The sequence below is a fragment of the Hyperolius riggenbachi genome, chromosome 1, assembly GCF_040937935.1.
Source record: "Hyperolius riggenbachi isolate aHypRig1 chromosome 1, aHypRig1.pri, whole genome shotgun sequence".
NCBI classification, from domain to species: Eukaryota; Metazoa; Chordata; class Amphibia; order Anura; family Hyperoliidae; genus Hyperolius; species Hyperolius riggenbachi.
In genome coordinates, this window is record NC_090646.1 from 337,831,402 (window position 1) to 337,851,823 (window position 20,422).

The 20,422-nt window shown below is 43.6% G+C and overlaps 1 protein-coding gene across 8 annotated transcripts in view; it reads left to right on the plus strand.

Annotated features, from left to right (window-relative positions):
* The window catches only part of JSRP1 (junctional sarcoplasmic reticulum protein 1), a 125,326-nt gene that overhangs the window by 42,297 nt on the left and 62,607 nt on the right, over window positions 1-20,422 (plus strand). Inside the window, exon 1 of one of the 8 annotated variants that reach the window (XM_068233959.1) lies at window positions 11,850-12,012. The exons of 6 other annotated variants lie outside the window; for them this stretch is intronic. The gene's annotated coding sequence lies outside the window, so the exon portion shown is untranslated. Of the gene's footprint in view, window positions 1-11,849; window positions 12,013-20,422 lie in introns of those variants that run through there. One more of the 8 variants, XM_068233962.1, reaches the window with a different exon arrangement.

Below are 20,422 nucleotides of genomic sequence, written 5' to 3' on the forward strand. Positions count from 1 at the left end.
ATCCCCCCCACAGGGGATTAACCTGCGCAGCAAGAATAAATAACTGATAATTTGGTGATCAATATTTCCTCCCGCATACTTACTGAGAAGGAGGAAATGGTCCTGAAAAAGGGTTTGTCTCTTTGCCCTACCTTTTTGCCTGATTTTTTTGAACTGGACATTGAGCTGACGAGATAGACATAGTATATATATATATATATATATATATATATATATATATACAGTATACATATATATATATTAAGACATAGTAAGATATTGGTAAAGATTACCACTATTTTACTATTGGAATTACATAGTAGAATATCTGTAATTTTACCGATATTCTACTACCAGCAATCCCCCAAATCCTTTTTCCAGGTGCCTTTTTTTACATAAATGCACTGTTACCACCTCTTTTTAACTACCTAATGACCGTGTCACTCCAATGGGCGTGACCGCGGCGGCAGCCACAGGACCGCCTAACGCCAATTGGCATCAAGTCCTGGGGCTACTGCAGGAGAGCTCCATCCCCGCGATCACCGCTCGGAGACTGTTAGACGGCGAAACCGCCGTCTAATAACTGTGTACAGCACTGCGATCTGCAGCATCGCTGTACTGGGGACAGCCGTGTGACATAGCTGTCCCCCTGGGACACTCGAGAGCGATCGCCTCTCATAGGTAGAAGCCTATGACAGCTGATTGCCAGGATTGGCTGGCTGGGGGAGGGAGGGTTTGACAAAAACAAAATAATAAATAGTATAAAAATAATAACAAAAAAAGACACAAATATTTATTTAAAAAAAAAAATAAACACTAGGTGGGCAATCAGACCCCACCAACAGAGAGCTCTGTTGGTGGGGAGAAAAGAGGGGGGGGGGGGGGGGGGCAATCACTTGTGTGCAGAGTTGTGCAGCCCTGCAGCTAGGCCTTAAAGCTGCAGTGGTCAATTTCCACAAAAATGTCCTGGTCTTTAGGGGGGTTTAGCACTGTGGTCCTCAAGTGGTTAAACTAATTTAAGTATTTCATATGTGTTGGTGCCTCTTAAAGTATTTCTTAAATTACTGGGCATAAGTCCATTGGTGTCTGAATTATAGGTTGGCACTGCACTTAGTGGTTTTAATTGTGGCACTTTTGGCTGCTATCGAATTTGTGTTGGGCTTCCAACACTAAAACAATGCTGAAGCTGAAACAAAGACGAGAAAAGGCAACTAATGGTTAGCTTTAACTATTAATCGGGAAGGTACATAGCAAGTGTGCCCTTGTTATAATTATCACTGTGTAAAGGATAGCGGAGATGCCACCGCATGGGCAAGCGGCAGGGCGGCCATCTCCGCGTTCCAGCCGGCGGCTTCTGCCACGCAGCTACATGCTGCTGGTTCGCCTGGTCCTTCTAGTGCACACAGATTAAGAGCTATGCGCGCGCGCGCCAGGCGATAGGACCTTTATGCAAGTAGAAGGGGAGTCAGCTGATCAGGCCGATCAACTGACTCCAGCTATGCTCCGGATTGGCTGAGTGACTGGGGCGGCGCTGTGGAGCGCTCTGGGTATTTATACAGCTTGCCTGTCAGTTGCAAGTTGTCTGCTGTTGCGAATGCTAACGTGTGAGCGCTCAGACCCTAGTCAGATCTTACAGTGTGTTAGAACCAGCCGGAGCTGGGAATTCACGCTTAGTCAGATTCTGTTGATATCTTGAAGTACTATTATATTGATAGACTTGTGTACCATTCTTTAGTCTAGTTCCCAGGTGTTGAAACCAAGGACTTCACACCTAGACTAGGTTATTGCTATATCGCTATTGTACATCTGTTAGTCTAGTTCCCAGGTGTTGAAACCAAGGACTTCACACCTAGACTAGGATTGCTATATTACTACTGTTTTATCTGTTATGATCTCTCGCTCTCCTGACTACTCTCTTGGTTGCTGATTCGGTACTTCTGCCTATCTGTCTACTGTTGCCGACTCTGCCTGTACCTGGATACCGAATCAGTCTTCCGCCTCTGTACTGTATCTGTCCGTTCGCTGCTGACCTTGCTTGTCTGACATTTCTATCCCTACTAGTGGGTCTACCACTAGTAAGGGAAATCTTAAGGGCTGTCACCTAATCCTTAAGTGATCAGTCTTACTGTACTATCAGTGACACTTGTTCCTCAGGTGTCTGTTAGCTGCAAATAGTGTCTGTTGATCACCTGCCCCTCAGGAGATCATCTTGCAGCACAGTCAGTGGTCCCTGCTCCTCAGGGGTCCACTGGCTGCAGTACAGTCTGGTTCCCTGCTCCTCAGGGAATCCTTGGCTGTAGTGCAGTCTTAATCACTCATTCCACCTGTGACCTCACTTGTAGCACAGTCAGTGGTCCCTGCCCTTTAGGTGTCCACTGGCTGCAGTACTATCTGAATCCCCTGCCCCTCAGGGGATCCTTGGCTGCAGTATTGTCTGTGTCTCCCGCTCCTCGGGAGATAACTTCTCTTATTACTGTTGCACCAAACACAAAACCACATTAGGTGGCCTGTGTCTAGCTATACTTGTATTATTGGTGATTCTGCAGATCACCACATAATCAGGTATAGCATCTGTATTATTGGTGATACTGCAGATCACCAATAATCAGAAAAATCTGTGTTGCTGACACCAATCGTTACACACTGCTTTAATTTCTTCTTCAAATAAGCCTGAAGCGAAAAAAAACCGTATGATATACTGTAATGAATTGTACAGTATGTGTATTACGAATAATTAATAGAACATTAGTCAGTTATATACCGTATATACATCGCAAGCAAGCCGACCTGCATATAAGCCGACCCCCCAACTTTTACCTGAAAAAACAGGAAAAAATTATTGACCCACACATAAGCTGAGGGTAGGAAATGCAGTCCGTGTGATCCCCTCAGTGTGTCCTGGTATAGCTAGTATAGTGCCCAGTATGGGTAGGTGGTGCCTTAGTATAGCTAGTAAAGTGCATAGTATAGCTAGTATCGTGCCCAGTATATCTAGTAAAGTGCCCAGTATGGGTAGGTAGTGCCCAGTATAGCTAGTAAAGTGCCCAGTATAGCTAGCATAGTGCCCAGTATAGCTAGTATCATGCCCAGTATAGCTAGTAAAGTGCCCAGTATGGGTAGGTAGTGCCCCAGTATAGCTAGTATAGTGCCCAGTATAGCTAGTATAGTGCCCAGTATGGGTAGGTAGTGCCCCAGTATAGCTAGTATAGTGCCCAGTATGGGTAGGTAGTGCCCCAGTATAGCTAGTATAGTGCCCAGTATAGCTAGTATAGTTCCCAGTATGGGTAGGTAGTGCCCCAGTATAGCTAGTATAGTGCCCAGTGTAGGTAGTATAGTGCTCAGTATAGCTAGTATAGTGCCCCAGTATAGCTAGTATAGTGCCCAGTATAGCTTGTATAATGCCCCAGTATGGCTAGTATAGTGCTCAGTATAGCTAGTATAGTGCCCAGTATAGGTAGTATAGTGCCCATTATAGCTAGTATAGTGCCCAGTATAGCTAATATAGTGCCCAGTATAGCTAGTATAGTGCCCCAGTATAGCTAGTATAGTGCCCAGTGTAGGTAGTATAGTGCTCAGTATAGCTAGTTTTGTGCCCCAGTATAGCTAGTATAGTGCCCCAGTATGGCTAGTATAGTGCTCAGTATAGCTAGTATAGTGCCCAGTATAGGTAGTATAGTGCCCAGTATAGCTAGTATAGTGCTCAGTATAGCTAGTATAGTGCCCCAGTATAGCTAGTATAGTGCCCAGTGTAGGTAGTATAGTGCTCAGTATAGCTAGTATAGTGCCCCAGTATAGCCAGTATAGTGCCCCAGTATGGCTAGTATAGTGCTCAGTATAGCTAGTATAGTGCCCAGTATAGCTAGTATAGTGCCCAGTATGGCTAGTATAGTGCCCAGTGTAGGTAGTATAGTGCACCCCTGCTCCCCCCGCGGCCGCCGCTGCTATTACCTTAGTTCGGCGCCGCTTCTATTCCCCTGTCCTGCTCGTAATCCACAGCAGCGCGCCCCACGGCGGCTGCTGTGATGAGGGAGGAAGCCGTAGAGAGAGCGGCTTCATGTAGCGGCCATGTGTATCGCCGTTACTATGGGAACCGCTCTCTCTCTACGGCTCCCTTCCTCATCACAGCAGCCGCCTAGGGGCGTGCTGCTGTAGATTACGAGCAGGACAGGGGAATAGAAGCGGCGCCGAGCTAAGGTAATAGCAGCGGCGGCCGCGGGGGGAGCAGAGGAAGCGGGGGGCATCATTTCTATCACATGACTCGCTTGCGAGTATATATGGTAGCTTTTTTTATTACATTGTATCATACTGTCACAGCTGCAGTTTTAAAACCACACTCTATCTTTTGAGCTATGAAACAAAGCAGAAATCTTGACCCCTTGAACTTCTGCTGTAAAACCTCATCTCATGCTGTCTCTCACTGTTTCTTGGCTGTTTAAGTGCTTCAGAAACAGGACTGTATTCTCCCAGTTGGGTCAAATAGCTCAGGAAAGCTCTTTTGCATAGATAATAACTGACGTTTTTTTTAACTCTTCCTGTACTGGAAAACAATATGAGACTTTTCTTTGCTACGAATGTTCTATTTCTTAGTTGTACTACCCATACAATTCATTATCTCAAGTTTATTTTTGCTTCAGGTCTACTTTAACTAGGTCATCTCTTGGGTGTGGTTTCCTGGCATTTCCTGACAAATGCTTCCCCAACAGGTTTATCTACCTTTTTAATTTCTTTTTTTTTTCTTTTTTTTTTACCCAACTGTGTGTATTCATATTTGCTGTCTAAAAGCCTTGTTCCTATTAGAAATTTGGTTTGAAAATTAAAATCCCTACTCAAGGTTCAATTGGCTTTACTCTACTGTGTACATACAGTGTTTCCCCAAAGATAAGACAGTGTCTTATATTAATTTTGGCTCCAAAGTTTGTGCTAGGGCTTATGAACACACACGATCCTGTGCTGTGTTTTCTTCTGTCTTCCCCACTGTGCCACCCCTTCCTCTGCTGGATCCACCTCTTGTCTGTGTCTGTGTGTTCCTTGTACCTTTAGTATCCTCCTGGTGCCCCCTCTGCACCCATGTCCACTTCTATCCCCTAAACTCCTGTGTCCCCTAAACTCCTGATGTCCCCCTGCATCCTCCTATTACCCCTAGCTCCATGTCGCGCTGTTCCCCATATCCTGCAATGTCCCCCTAATCCTCTTCTTCCCCGCCAGCTGCATGCTGCTGTGTCCCCAATCTTCAGCCTATGTGGAAGAAGTATGGCAACTTGTGTTTCTGCTGGAGCCAATGATCTCGTAGGCGGGACCATGGATCTGTTATTGGGTGATCACTGCACTCGTTGAGTAGCAGTGAGTGCAGCAATTAGCCCAATGTCAGAGCCCAGGGTCCTGCCCGTGAGACCGTCGGCTCCAGAGAAACACAAGTTGCTGTACATTTTCCCCTTACTGTAGGCAGCTAGGGCTTATTATCGGGGTAGGGCTTATATTTCGAGCATGCTCGAAATTCTTGCTAGGGCTTACTTTCATGGGATGTTTAAATTACAGGGAAAGAGGGTAGCACACATCCCTTCCCATCTTTGTGACCTTCTTTGATTATGGGGAAAAGGAAATGAGGAACATCAGAACCAGTCTACAAAGAAGTTTTTATTTTCTGCTATCTCTTCCTCTCTCTGCTGCAGAGATTTACCTATGTTATGTCAGTACGAGCCTGTACACTTTTTACCAGCACATGTCAGGGTGCAATACGTTGGGGCATCAGTGCATTGACTGCACTGTCTGACGGGCACACTTATGCACTGTGCAGCAGTCGGTTCTTACAACGCACTGCTGCATGCATTTCTGCGCACAAAGCAGTGCTGTTCCATTCAGTGCAATGCAAAGCAAAACCGGTGTCATGCATTTCTGTAAAACCCGCGGCCACCTGCATTGCTGAGCATATCAAGAGTGTGCCTTTGCCTTTAACCACTTGAGGACCTAGGGCTTTCTACCCCTTAAGGACCGGCCACTTTTTTTCCATTCAGACCACTGCAGCTTTCACGGTTTATTGCTCGCTCATACAACCTACCACCTAAATGAATTTTGGCTCCTTTTCTTGTCACTAATAAAGCTTTCTTTTGCTGCTATTTGATTGCTCCTGCGATTTTTACTTTTTATTATATTCATCAAAAAAGACATGAATTTTGGCAAAAAAATGATTTTTTTAACTTTCTGCGCTGACATTTTTCAAATAAAGTAAAATTTCTGTATACATGAAGCGCGAAAAATGTGGACAAACATGTTTTTGATTAAAAAAAACCCCATTCAGTGTATATTTATTGGTTTGGGTAAAAGTTATAGCGTTTACAAACTCTGGTGCAAAAAGTGAATTTTCCCATTTTCAAGCATCTCTGACTTTTCTGACCCCCTGTCATGTTTCATGAGGGGCTAGAATTCCAGGATAGTATAAATACCCCCCAAATGACCCCATTTTGGAAAGAAGACATCCCAAAGTATTCACTGAGAGGCATAGTGAGTTCATAGAAGATATTATTTTTTGTCACAAGTAAGCGGAAAATGACACTTTGTGAGAAAAAAAAAAAAAAAAAAAAAGTTTCCATTTCTTCTAACTTGCGACATAAAAAAATGAAATCTGCCACGGACTCACCATGCCCCTCTCTGAATACCTTGAAGGGTCTACTTTCCAAAATGGGGTCATTTGTGGGGTGTGTTTACTGTCCTGACATTTTGGGGGGTGCTAAATTGTAAGCACCCCTGTAAAGCCTAAAGGTGCTCATTGGACTTTGGACCCCTTAGCGCAGTTAGGCTGCAAAAAAGTGCCACACATGTGGTATTGCCGTACTTAGGAGAAGTAGTATAATGTGTTTTGGGGTGTATTTTTACACATACCCATGCTGGGTGGGAGAAATATCTCTGTAAATGACAATTTGTTAATTTTTTTTACACACAATTGTCCATTTACAGAGATCTTTCTCCCACTCAGCATGGGTATGTGTAAAAATACACCACAAAACACATTATACTACTTCTCCTGAGTACGGCGATACCACATGTGTGGCACTTTTTTGCACCCTAACTGCGCTAAAGGGTCCAAAGTCCAATGAGTACCTTTAGGATTTCACAGGTCATTTTGAGAAATTTCGTTTCAAGACTACTCCTCACGGTTTAGGGCCCCTAAAATGCCAGGGCAGTATAGGAACCCCACAAATGACCCTATTTTAGAAAGAAGACACCCCAAGGTATTCCGTTAGGAGTATGGTGAGTTCATAGAAGATTAAATTTTTTGTCAAAAGTTAGCGGAAAATGACACTTTGTGAAAAAACACAATTAAAATCAATTTCCGCTAACTTGTGACAAAAAATAAAATCTTCTATGAACTCGCCATACTACTAACGGAATACCTTGGGGTGTCTTCTTTCTAAAATGGGGTCATTTGTGGGGTTCCTATACTGCCCTGGCATTTTAGGGGCCCTAAACCGTGAGGAGTAGTCTTGAAACGAAATTTCTCAAAAATGACCTGTGAAATCCTAAAGGTACTCATTGGACTTTGGGCCCTTTAGCGCAGTTAGGGTGCAAAAAAGTGCCACACATGTGGTATCGCCATACTCGGGAGAAGTAGTACAATGTGTTTTGGGGTGTATTTTTACACATACCCATGCTGGGTGGGAGAAATACCTCTGTAAATGGACAATTGTGTGTAAAAAAAATCAAAAGATTGTCATTTACAGAGGTATTTCTCCCACCCAGCATGGGTATGTGTAAAAATACACCCCAAAACACATTATACTACTTCTCCCGAGTACGGCGATACCACATGTGTGGCACTTTTTTGCACCCTAACTGCACTAAGGGGCCCAAAGTCCAATGAGTACCTTTAGGATTTCACAGGTCATTTTTGTTTCAAGACTACTCCTCGCGGTTTAGGGCCCCTAAAATGCCAGGGCAGTATAGGAACCCCACTAATGACCCCATTTTAGAAGGAAGACACCCCAAGGTATTCCGTTAGGAGTATGGTGAGTTCATAGAAGTTTTTATTTTTTTGTCACAAGTTAGTGGAAATTGATTTTAATAGTTTTTTTTCACAAAGTGTCATTTTCCGCTAACTTGTGACAAAAAATTAAATCTTCTATGAACTCACCATACTCCGTACGGAATACCTTTGGGTGTCTTCTTTCTAGAATGGGGTCATTTGTGGGGTTCCTATACTGCCCTGGCATTTTAGGGGCCCTAAACCGTGAGGAGTAGTCTTGAAACCAAATGTCGCAAAATGACCTGTGAAATCCTAAAGGTACTCATTGGACTTTGGGCCCCTTAGCGTACTTAGGGTGTAAAAAAGTGCCACACATGTGGTACCGCCGTACTCAGGAGAAGTAGTATAATGCGTTTTGGGGTGTATTTTTACACATACCCATGCTAAGTGGGAGAAATATCTCTGTAAATGACAATTGTTTGGTTTTTTTTACACACAATTGTCCATTTACATAGAAATTTCTCCCACCCAGCATGGGTATGTGTAAAAATACACCCCAAAACACATTATACTACTTTTCCTGAGTACGGCGGTACCACATGTGTGACACTTTTTTGCAGCCTAGGTGCGCTAAGGGGCCCAACGTCCTATTCACAGGTCATTTTGAGGCATTTGTTTTCTAGACTACTCCTCGCGGTTTAGGGCCCCTAAAATGCCAGGGCAGTATAGGAACCCCACAAGTGACCCCATTTTAGAAAGAAGACACCCCAAGGTATTCTGTTAGGTGTATGACGAGTTCATAGAAGATTTTATTTTTTTGTCAAAAGTTAGCGGAAAGTGACACTTTGTGGAAAAAAACCAATAAAAATCAGATTCCGCTAACTTTTGACAAAAAATAAAATCTTCTATGAACTCGTCATACACCTAACAGAATACCTTGGGGTGTCTTTTTTTCTAAAATGGGGACACTTGTGGGGTTCCTATACCGCCCTGGCATTTTACAGGGCCCAAAACCGTGAGTAGTCTGGAAACCAAATGTCTCAAAATGACTGTTTAGGGGTATAAGCATCTGCAAATTTTGATGACAGGTGGTCTATGAGGGGGCGAATTTTGTGGAACCGGTCATAAGCAGGGTGGCCTTTTAGATGACAGGTTGTATTGGGCCTGATCTGATGGATAGGAGTGCTAGGGGGGTGACAGGAGGTGATTGATGGGTGTCTCAGAGGGTGGTTAGAGGGGAAAATAGATGCAATCAATGCACTGGGGAGGTGATCGGAAGGGGGTCTGAGGGGGATCTGAGGGTTTGGCCGAGTGATCAGGAGCCCACACGGGGCAAATTAGGGCCTGATCTGATGGGTAGGTGTGCTAGGGGGTGACAGGAGGTGATTGATGGGTGTCTCAAGGTGTGATTAGAGGGGGGAATAGATGCAAGCAATGCACTGGCGAGGTGATCAGGGCTGGGGTCTGAGGGCATTCTGAGGGTGTGGGCGGGTGATTGAGTGCCCTAGGGGCAGATAGGGGTCTAATCTGATAGGTAGCAGTGACAGGGGGTGATTGATGGGTAATTAGTGGGTGTTTAGGGTAGAGAACAGATGTAAACACTGCACTTGGGAGGTGATCGGACGTCGGATCTGCGAGCGATCTATTGGTGTGGGTGGGTGATCAGATTGCCCGCAAGGGGCAGGTTAGGGGCTGATTGATGGGTGGCAGTGACAGCGGGTGATTGATGGGTGGCAGTGACAGGGGGTGATTGATGGGTGGCAGTGACAGGGGGTGATTGATGGGTGATTGATAGGTGATTGACAGGTGATTGACAGGTAATCAGTGGGTTATTACAGGGGAGAACAGATGTAAATATTGCACTGGCGAATTGATAAGGGGGGGTCTGAGGGTAATCTGAGCGTGTAGGCGGGTGATTGGGTGCCCGCAAGGGGCAGATTAGGGTCTGATCTGATGGGTAACAGTGACAGGTGGTGATAGGGGGTGATTGATGGGTGATTGATGGGTAATTAGTGGGTGTTTAGAGGAGAGTAAACGCTGCGCTTGGGTGGTGATCTGATGTCGGATCTGCGGGCGATCTATTGGTGTGGGTGGGTAATCAGATTGCCCGCAAGGGGCAGGTTAGGGGCTGATTGTTGGGTGGCAGTGACAGGGGGTGACAGGGGGTGATTGATGGGTGATAGGTGATTGGCAGGTGATTGACAGGTGATCAGTGGGTTATTACAGGGAAGGATAGATGTAAATAATGCCCTGGCGAATTGATAAGGGGGGGGTCTGAGGGTAATCTGAGCGTGTAGGCGGGTGATTGGGTGCCCGCAAGGGGCAGATTAGGGTCTGATCTGATAGGTAACAGTGATAGGGGGTGATTGATGGGTGATTGATGGGTAATTAGTGGGTGTTTAGAGAAGATAACAGATGTAAACAATACATTTAGGAGGTAATCTGACGGCGGGTTTGCGGGCGATCTAATGGTGTGGGTGGGTGATCAGATTGCCCGCAAGGGGCAGGTTAGGGGCTGATTGATGGGTGGCAGTGACAGGGGGTGATTGATGGGTGATAGGTGATTGACAGGTGATCAGTGGGTTATTACAGGGAAGAACAGATGTAATGAATGCACTGGTGAATTGATAAGGGGGGGTCTGAGGGCAATCTGAGCGTGTGGGCGGGTGATTGGGTGCCCGCAAGGGGCAGATTAGGGTCTGATCTGATAGGTAAAAGTGACAGGTGGTGATAGGGGGTGATTGATGGGTGATTGATGGGTAATTAGTGTGTGTTTAGAGGAGAGAATAGATGTAAACAATGGATTTGGGAGGTGATCTGATGTCGGATCTGCGGGCGATCTATTGGTGTGGGGGGGTGATCAGATTGCCCGCAAGGGGCAGGTTAGGGGCTGATTGATGGGTGGCAGTGACAGGGGGTGATTGATGGGTGATTGATGGGTGATTGACAGGTGATTGACAGGTGATTGACAGGTGATCAGGGGGGATAGGTGCATACAGTGCATGGGGGGGGGGGGGGTCTGGGGAGAATCTGGGGGGTGGGGGGGTGATCAGGAGGGAGCAGGGGGCAGGGGGGGGGGTATAAAAAAAAAATAGCGTTGACAGATAGTGACAGGGAGTGATTGATGGGAATTAGGGGGGTGATTGGGTGCAAACAGGGGTCTGGGGGGTGGGCAGGGGGGGGTCTGATGGGTGCTGTGGGCGATCTGGGGCGGGGGGGGGAGAAAATCAGTGTGCTTGGTGCAGACTAGGGTGGCTGCAGCCTGCCCTGGTGGTCCCTCGGGCATTGGGACCACCAGGGCAGGAGGCAGCCTGTATAATACACTTTGTAAACATTACAAAGTGTATTATACACTTTGTATGCGGCGATCGTCGGGTTAACATCCCGCCGGCGCTTCCGTATGGCCGGCGGGATGTTGCGGCGAGTGAGCGGCGACAGGCGGAGGCGGAGGATCGCGTCACGGATGACGCGATCGCTCCGCCCATGCCCAAACAAGGACCGCCGCCATTTGTCAATACGGCGGTCCTTGCGGCGTCTGCTTCCCGGCCGCCATTTGTCTATACGGCGGTCGGGAAGTAGTTAAGTAACATTCTCACAGATGAGGGCACATAAAGCAATACAAGCCCAATACAGATTATAACCCTTTTCCACAAAATCCTTCCAAAACTAAAATACAAGTTTTAAACCTGGAGCTAGGGAGGGAAATATCTGGTATTACATGTACATGCTGTGTTATCTGCTTATAACTGGTGCACAGCGATTCTCTCTCTGTTTGTCTGTGTCTGTTGAGACTGTTTAAAAATAACAGATTCTCTATATACTGCAACTTATTAATGTTGTCTAAGAAATTGTGCTATAAGCAAGCAGACCTGAGGTATTCATATAGAGAAAGCCACTAGAGGGAGACTGTCTTTGGCTTTGAAGTACAGTTGCAATCATCAAATACCTGCAAACAAACTAACAGAAGAAACTATGTACTGAAATTACAACTTCGTTTATTTTTAACCAATTATGGACCTTACTACACTACAGTATTGAGAGATTTCTCTACAGAGACGTACAGTAGCAAGAAGAAAGTATGTTAAACCTTTGGAATTATATGGATTTCTGCACAAATTGCATAAAATGTGATCTGATCTTCATTCCCAGCCAGGGCACTATCTGCAAAGAGTTTGTATGTTCTCTCCGTGTCTGCGTGGGTTTACTCCGGGCACTCCGGTTTCCTCCCACATTCCAAAAAAAAACATACAGATAAGTTAATTGGCTCCCCCTAAAAATTGGCCCTAGACTACAGTACTTACACTACATAATATAGACATATGGCAAGGGTAGGGATTAGATTGTGAGCTCCTTTGAGGGACAGTTAGTGACAAGATATATATATATACACTGTACAGCGCTGCGTAATATGTTGGCGCTATATAAATACTAAATAATAATAATAATAATTTAAGTTACAACAATAGACAATCACTGTCTGCTGGAACTAGTACCACATAAATAATTCAATGTTTCCATGTTTTTATTGAACACACCAAGTAAACATTTACAGTGCAGATGAAAAAAGTATGTGAACCCCTAGACTAATGGCATATCCAAGAGCTAATTGGAGTCAGTTGTCAGCCAGCTGGAGTCCAATCAATGAGATGAGATTGGAGGTGTTGGTTACAGCTGCCCTGCCCTATAAAAAACACACCGCAGTTTTGGGTTTGCTTTTCCCAAGAAGTATTGCCTGAGCTCTCAAGCTCTCAGAAGACCTATGATTAAGAATTGTTGACTTGCATAAAGCTGGAAAGGGTTATAAAAGTATCTCCAAAAGCCTTGCAGTTCATCAGTCCATGGTAAGACAAGTTGTCTATAAGTGGAAAAAGTTCAGCATTGCTGCTACTCTCCCTAGGAGTGGCTGTCCTGTAAAGATGACTGCAAGAGCACAGGGCAGAATGCTCAATGAGGTGAAGAAGAATTGTAGAGTGTCAGCTAAAGACTTACAAAAGTCTCTGGCATATGCTAACATCCATGTTAGTGAATCTTAGATATGTAAAATACTAAACAAGAATGGAGTTCATGGGAGGATACCACAGAGGAAGCCACTACTGTCCAAAAAAACATCGCTGCACATTTAACCTCCTGGGCGATAATCCTGAGCTGAGCTCGGGTAAGCCGCCGCGAAGGATTTCTCAGCCCCTGGTGGGCCGATTTCCACACTTTTTGCTTTGTGTACAAGCCGATCGCCGCCGATTCGCCACTACCCGCCGCGTTAGAGGCCCCCCCCGAGACCCCATGCGCAGCCTGGCCAATCACCGCCAGGCTGTGCTAAGGGGTGGATTGGGACTCCCCCAGACGCCATGACTTGGATGACGTTGATGACGTCATCCCGATCATCGCCATGGCAACGGGGGAAGCCAAACAGGAAATCCCGTTCTGAACGTGATTTCCTGTTTGCTCTGATCGCCGGAGGCGATCGGAAGGGGTGGGGGATGCCGCTGCACAGCGGCTATCATGTAGCTAGCGCTACTCAAAAATGCTGTGCCGCCTCCCTGGCATTTTTATTGTATAGCCAGGGAGGTTAAAGCAAAAGAGCACCTGGATGTTACACAGCAGTACTGGCAAAATATTCTGTGGACAGATCAAACCAAAGTTGAGTTGTTTGGAAGAAACAAACAACACTACATGTGGAGAAAAAGAGGCACAGCACACGAACATCAAAACCTCATGCCAACTGTGAAGTATGGTGGTGGGGGCATCATGGTTTGGGGCTGCTTTGCTGCGTCAAGGCCTGGACGGATTGCTATAATCGAAGGAAAAATGAATTCCAAAGTTTATCACGATATTTTGCATTCAAATTTAAGGCCATCTGTCCACCAGCTGAAGCTCAGCAGAAAATGTGTGTTGAAACAGGACAACGACCCAAAGCATAGAAGTAAATCAACAACAGAATGTCTCCAGGGGTCTCAAACTCGCGGCCCGCGGGCCATTTGCGGCCCTCGATACAATATTTTGTGGCCCTCGCTGGAAAAAGCTTCCTTATAGTTCGCTTCAGTGCTCCCAAGTAATCCGCCGCATCCCCACCGCTAAACGAGGGCTGCAGAGCCCCCAAATCACCTGGGGGGCAATCTGCTGGCATTTCCTGGAAGGGGCAGAGCTTTCAGCTTCAGCTCTGTCCCTCCTGACGTCAATCGCCGCATGGATCGCCACCTCTACCCGCCCCTCTCTGTGAAGGAAGAGTGAGAGGGGCAGGCAGAGGCGGCGATGCGCCGCGATTGTGAAATTCCTTATGCGGCCCAGCCTCATCCTGACTTTGCCTCCTGCGGCCCCCATGTAAATTGAGTTTGAGACCCCCTGTCTTAAACAGAAGAAAATATGCCTTCTTTAGTGAGTGGCCCAGTCCTGACCTCACCCCGTTTGAGATGCTGTGGCATGACCTCAAGAAAGTGATTCACACCAGACATCCCAAGAATATTGCTGAACTGAAACAGTTCTGTAAAGAGGAATGGTCAAGAATTACTCCTGACCATTGTGCACGTCTGATCTGCAACTACAGGAAACATTTGGTTAAAGTTATTGCTGCCAAAGGAGGTTCAACCAGTTATTAAATCCAAGGATTCGCATACTTTTTCCACCTGCATTGTGAATGTTTACATGGTGTGTTTAATAAAAACATGGAAACATTTAATTATTTGTGTGGTATTAGTTTAACGACTTTACCTCCAAGGGTTTTTCCTCTTAGAAAACCAGAGCAATTTTCACCTGTCATCGACCCTTCCATTATTTCGCCTATAACTTTGTCAGAACAAAACAATCTACATCTTGTTTTTTTCACCACCAATTAGGCTTTTTGGGGGGTACTTTTTGCTAAAAATTATTTTTTTCTAACTGCATTTTAACAGGAAAAATAAGAAAAAAAATGGAAAAAAGTCATTATTTCTCAGTTTTTCGGCTATTATAGTTTTAAAATAATACATGCTACCGTAATTGAAACCCACACAATTTATTTGTCCCGGTTATTGCAACGTTTAAAATTTTTCCCTAGTACAATGTATGGCACCAATATTTTTTCGGGAAATAAAGGTGCATTTTTTCAGTTTTGCGTCCATCACTAATTACAAGCCCATCATTTAAAAAGTAACAGTAATATACCTTCTTGACATACATATTAAAAAAGTTCAGTCCGTAAGGTAACTATTTATGTATATTTTTTTATAATTGTATATATATTTTTTTTTACCAAAACATTTTGGTGGTAACTATTGGGGAGTGTGGGAGGTTAATTTTAAATGTAAAAAAAATGTCTTTTAATGAAAAAAAAAAGTTTGTAGATGTAATTTTACTATTTGGCCACAAGATGTCCTTGCGCATAACTTTTCTATGCATGGAACAGGAAGTTATGCGTGGACATGTAAGTATCTTTTTTTGTGAATGATGACGCCATCTCATTGGTGGCCGCTGTCATTCACACGTGGACTTAGGTCAATGAATGGGAACTGTGTTCCCATTCATTGATCTCCTGTCTAGCGATCAGTGGTGGTAACGAGCGCAGGAGCGCGCGGGGTAGTGAGCAGGAACACGTGGCAGAAAGGGAAATAGTTCCCTTGTCCTGGGGAGGGGAAGTGGGGGCAATGCAGGGACGTAGATACTCGTCCCGGTAGAGTGTGTGTGTGTGTGGTGATTGTTTGCAGTGGAGTAGACCAGCACCCAGTTGGGAGGAACGTGTGCTAAGCAGAGATGACCCTGTAGCCCTACAGGGTCAATCAACAAAGGAAGAAATGTCCTCAGCACCATGTCAGTAGAAAACAGATAGCCATCCACAGCGACAGACCCTGTTTCAGAGCAACACTCCTTTTTCAAGCTTTATAGACTCTCTCTCCCCCTCTCTCTCTCTCTCTCTCTCTCTCTCTCTCAGAGATCCTATACAGCTTAAAAAGGAATGTTGCTTCGAAACAGTGTCTGTTGCTGAGTATCTCTGTTTTTATCTGAATAAAGAGCTATATCTACTGACGTGGTGCTGTGGACAATCCTTCCTTTGTGTGCGTGTTTGCGCAGCATAGTGAGAGGGAATCATCTTAAAACTACACATCCCCACTAACACCAACGACATAAATGCACTGGGGAGTTGTCTGATAGGGCAAGGGGGGATAAGGAGGTATTCTAACTACAGAGCATGCGGACATACCTCCCAACTTTTTGAGATAAGAAAGAGGGACACCTAAAGTGTTCCTGAGACGGGGGGCCTGCAATAAAATATACATACCTGGGGCTTCCACCAGCCACCTACAGCTTGATCACTTCCACGCCATCCTCTTCTCCCTCTCCGTTCGCCCACTACTAGCCCCTGCAATGTCCATCAGTTGACGCCAGCCGGCGCATGCACAGTCCAGCCAGGCGCTCTCCCCTGTCTTACGCCCGTCGTCTGGAGCGTTCTGCATGTGCGCAGTAGTACTGCACAGGTGCAGAATGCTCCAGGCAACGTGAACATGTCAGGAGCGCATGCGCGCCCAGGCCACACATGTGCAGGTAGCCCCGGGCTGGAGGAGTTTCCAGGATCAATTGCAGGTGAACAAAGAGAGAGAAGAGGACGAAGTGTCAGCGATCAGGCCGGAGGGGGCTGGAGGAAGCCCCGGGTATGTATTTTATTTTATTGTGAGGGCCCCGTCTCAGGTTCCCTTTAAGCCACGCCTCTGCCACACCCTTGATCACGCCCCTGTGTTCTAACTTTGGGAGAGTGGTGCTGTTATTTTGATGGAATGGTGTTCTTATTGTGGGAGGAGAGTGCTTTAAGTGTCAGTATATTTACTTAACCACTTTAGCCCACAGTACGTAGCTCCTAAGTCCAAATATGCATGCTGGACGTAGGAGCTATATCCATGAAAAAAACTGAGCCACTGGGGTTCGCAGGGCCACAACCGTCGGGGTACATGGGCCGCCAGGTAGCCCGGAGATCAATGAATGGGAAAGCAGTTCCCATCCATTTATCTAAGTCCCTTAGAACGATCGCTGGCTTCTATGGAGAAGCCGCGATTGTTCTGTTACACATCCTCTCTTCACCTCGTGTAAGTACGCTTACAGGAAGCAAAAAAATAATAATTGTTGACTGTGGCCATCTTGTGGCCAAATAGTAAAACTACATCTACATACATTTTTTTTTAATGAATAGACATTTTTACATTTACAATTAACTGTTTACCTCCCACACACCCAAAAATACTCAAATAAAATGTTTAATTATAAAAAAATTACAATTTAAAAAAAACATAAATAGTTACCTAAGGGTCTGAACTTTTTTAATATGCATGTCAAGAGGTTATAATACTAATATTTTTTAAATTATAAACTTGTAAATAGTGATGGACGCGAAACTGAAAAAATGCACCATTATTTCCAAATAAAATATTGACGCCATACAATGTGATAGGGACATCATTTAAATGGTGTTATAACCGGGACAAATGAGCAAATAAAATACATAGGTTTTAATTATGGTAGCATGTATTATTTTAAAGCTATAATGGCTGCAATCTTACAAATAATGATTTTTTTTCAATTTTTCTCTTAATATTCCCTTTAAAATACATTTAGAAAAAAATATTTCTTAGCAAAATGTACCACCCAAAGAAAGCCTGATTGGTGGCAGAAAAAACCTGATATAGATTATTTAATTGTGATAAATAGTGATAAAGTTATTGGTGAATGAATTGGAGGTGAAAATTGCTCGGATGCATAAGGTGAAAAAACACTTAAGGCTAAAGTGGTTAAACTGTTATTTTCCTTCCTAACACCTAACCATAACCAACTCCCCACATACCCAACATATAAGTCCTTTCTTATACCTAAACCTAAGAAAAGTCTTGAAGGCTACGGTAACTCAGGTAGTGAGTCTTTAGAATTTAATTTTAGTTTTCTTAAGCACAACCTGCCTTGTGTAAACTTGCCAGGCCAGTGGCAGTTTGGCATGTGGTGGAATGGGAGGTTTATAGCACGAATATGCAGTTGAGAAATCCACAGAAATTGCATGATGCAATCATGCAAATATTGAGAAGAACCTCTAAGGAATATTCTCAACTTCTTGTTGAATTCAAGCCATAAGGAACTGGGACTGTTTGAGAGAGGAAGGTCCTGCTCTCTGTTAGTGTAGTATTTCTAATAAAGTACTCAGCAGATGTATGTGGATAGTTCTCAGTAGGTACTGTGATGTTTTGGAGCTAAATCCCCCTTTCCCTCTTCCATCCTTCTTTGTCTCTTTTTTAGATCTGATGTAAAGCATACATCTATTCATCTAATAAAGAAGTGTTTGTTTATTCTAAACTTTATGTCCAAATTATCATATTGTTTATTTTCCTATGCTGATATGAAGGAAAATAAGTAATAATTATGGAAAATAAACGACCAATGTGATCTAAAAAATGAAACCGTACCCTTTGCTCATGCATGGTTAATGGTTTACATGACATGATCACAGGTGTAGTAAACACACGTGTATTGCCCAAGTATTTTCGTATAGATAGGGTCCCATTTTCTTTCTCTTTTCAGAACGTTAGGAAGTATGGGTAAGTGAAGGGGTTATCTGACACCCAGTGCTTCTGACTGCCTGTCTCTGTTGCCACATTATTTCATTTTCTTTTTAAGTCCAGGATTTTCTTCCTGCAAGGTAAAACCTTAAACTCTGCATTTTAATAGTCACTGATCTGTATACCTTGATCAAAGGTTAAGGTTTTATCATAGTTCCTCGTTCTTGCAAGTGTGTGCAATACATGAATTTCACATTTGGAACTCTTTTCCCAATTTTGATGAAAAATAAGTTTTAAGTTACTTAACTTTTGCTTGTAGTGTTGATATTATATTTTTGATGCATTCGTGGAAAACCATGCAGTATATACAGTATGTATGTGTATATATATATATATATATATATATATATATATATATATATATATATATATATATATATATATAACGCAGCTGGATCCCTTTTCTCATAACTGCTGTGTAACTTAACATTTAAGTGAATTTACATTTGCCTGTGCTGTGTTATTATGTAGCTTGAATAGCATTCATGTAAATTCATGCAGTAGATGACATCACATCTGGGTTCATTTTTCCAGATTATGGTGCCATTAATGTCCATTCATTAAATGTATCGGCTTTGTTCATTTTGACACTGTTATTTTTCCTCATTCATTTTTTCAGTAGTGCTCAGGCCCTGACAGGTTGCATGAGGATTATAACTGAACAAACGTTTTTCAGTTCCAGCCACAAATGCTCTGATAGTTTGACATCTGGTGATCATATTGCTAGAAAGACAAATCACCCAATGCTCAGGTTTCAGTGAACAATACACCAGATATTTGTTAAAGATTTTTCTGTATTTTGCTGCATTTATCCTACTCTCCACCATCCAGAATTTGCAGCAGAGAAGCATACCAAAAGCATGATGTTTATGCCGCCATGCTTCACAGTGGGATGGTATGCTTATGAAGACATGCAGCAGCATTTGTGTAATGGGTAGAAAGTTTCAGTTTTGGTTTTCTCAGACCATAAAACCTCCTGCTGACTTCAAAGTACCCCATGTGACTTCTGGCACACTCTAGAAGTGAGTATTTTTATAGCTCACTTTCTACATAAAATTAAATCCACCAATGATCTTTGACAATAAAACAGCATCCTTAGAGAAGTGGATATTTTTTGTAGCACTGTGTGAAAACTTGGAGCATGACTGAAACATTTTTAGGGTTTGTACAAAAAGACACTGATAATGATTACCATTCATGTAGTCAGATCCACCCTGACAGATGTGTTCAGATTATAATCGGTGTTAAGGTGGCCACTAATGATACAATTTGCCAAACGATCGTTTACGAATGATTATTCCTATGAACCATCGGAAGTGAACGTTTGGGACCACTAACGGACAAAAATCTAATAACCAATCTGATCAGATTGATGGGATTGGTCCGAAAATCGGTTTAGTTTCATTAATCTGATTGGATTGGTTAGAAGATTTTTGTCCATTAGTGGTCCCAAAGGATTATTTCCAATTGTTCATATGAATAATCATTCATAAACAATTGTTCCCTAAATTGTATTATTAGTGGCCTCCTTATGTCAATTGAAAATTAGCCAATCAGTAGACTGCCTTTGTGCTGTTACTGATCCTGAATTCAAATGGGCCATTTTGCCAACAGATGTCATCTATTCATTGCATTGTCATCAAGGATCGTAAATTGGCTAATGATAACACTCTAGCATCTGCACGTAGCTTTATCTTTCCACTGAAAACAATACATTGATATATATATATATATATATATATATATATATATATATATATATATATATATATATATATATATAGTCAGTCCTTGTATTGTTTGCTTGTGTCTGTTAACCAACTGCCAAGTCAGACTCCTTGTAAGTGCAAACTTACTTGGCCAAATAAATTGATTCTAATTCTGATTCTGAAAGTACTTTTGTGTGACTAAAGATTACTCCAAG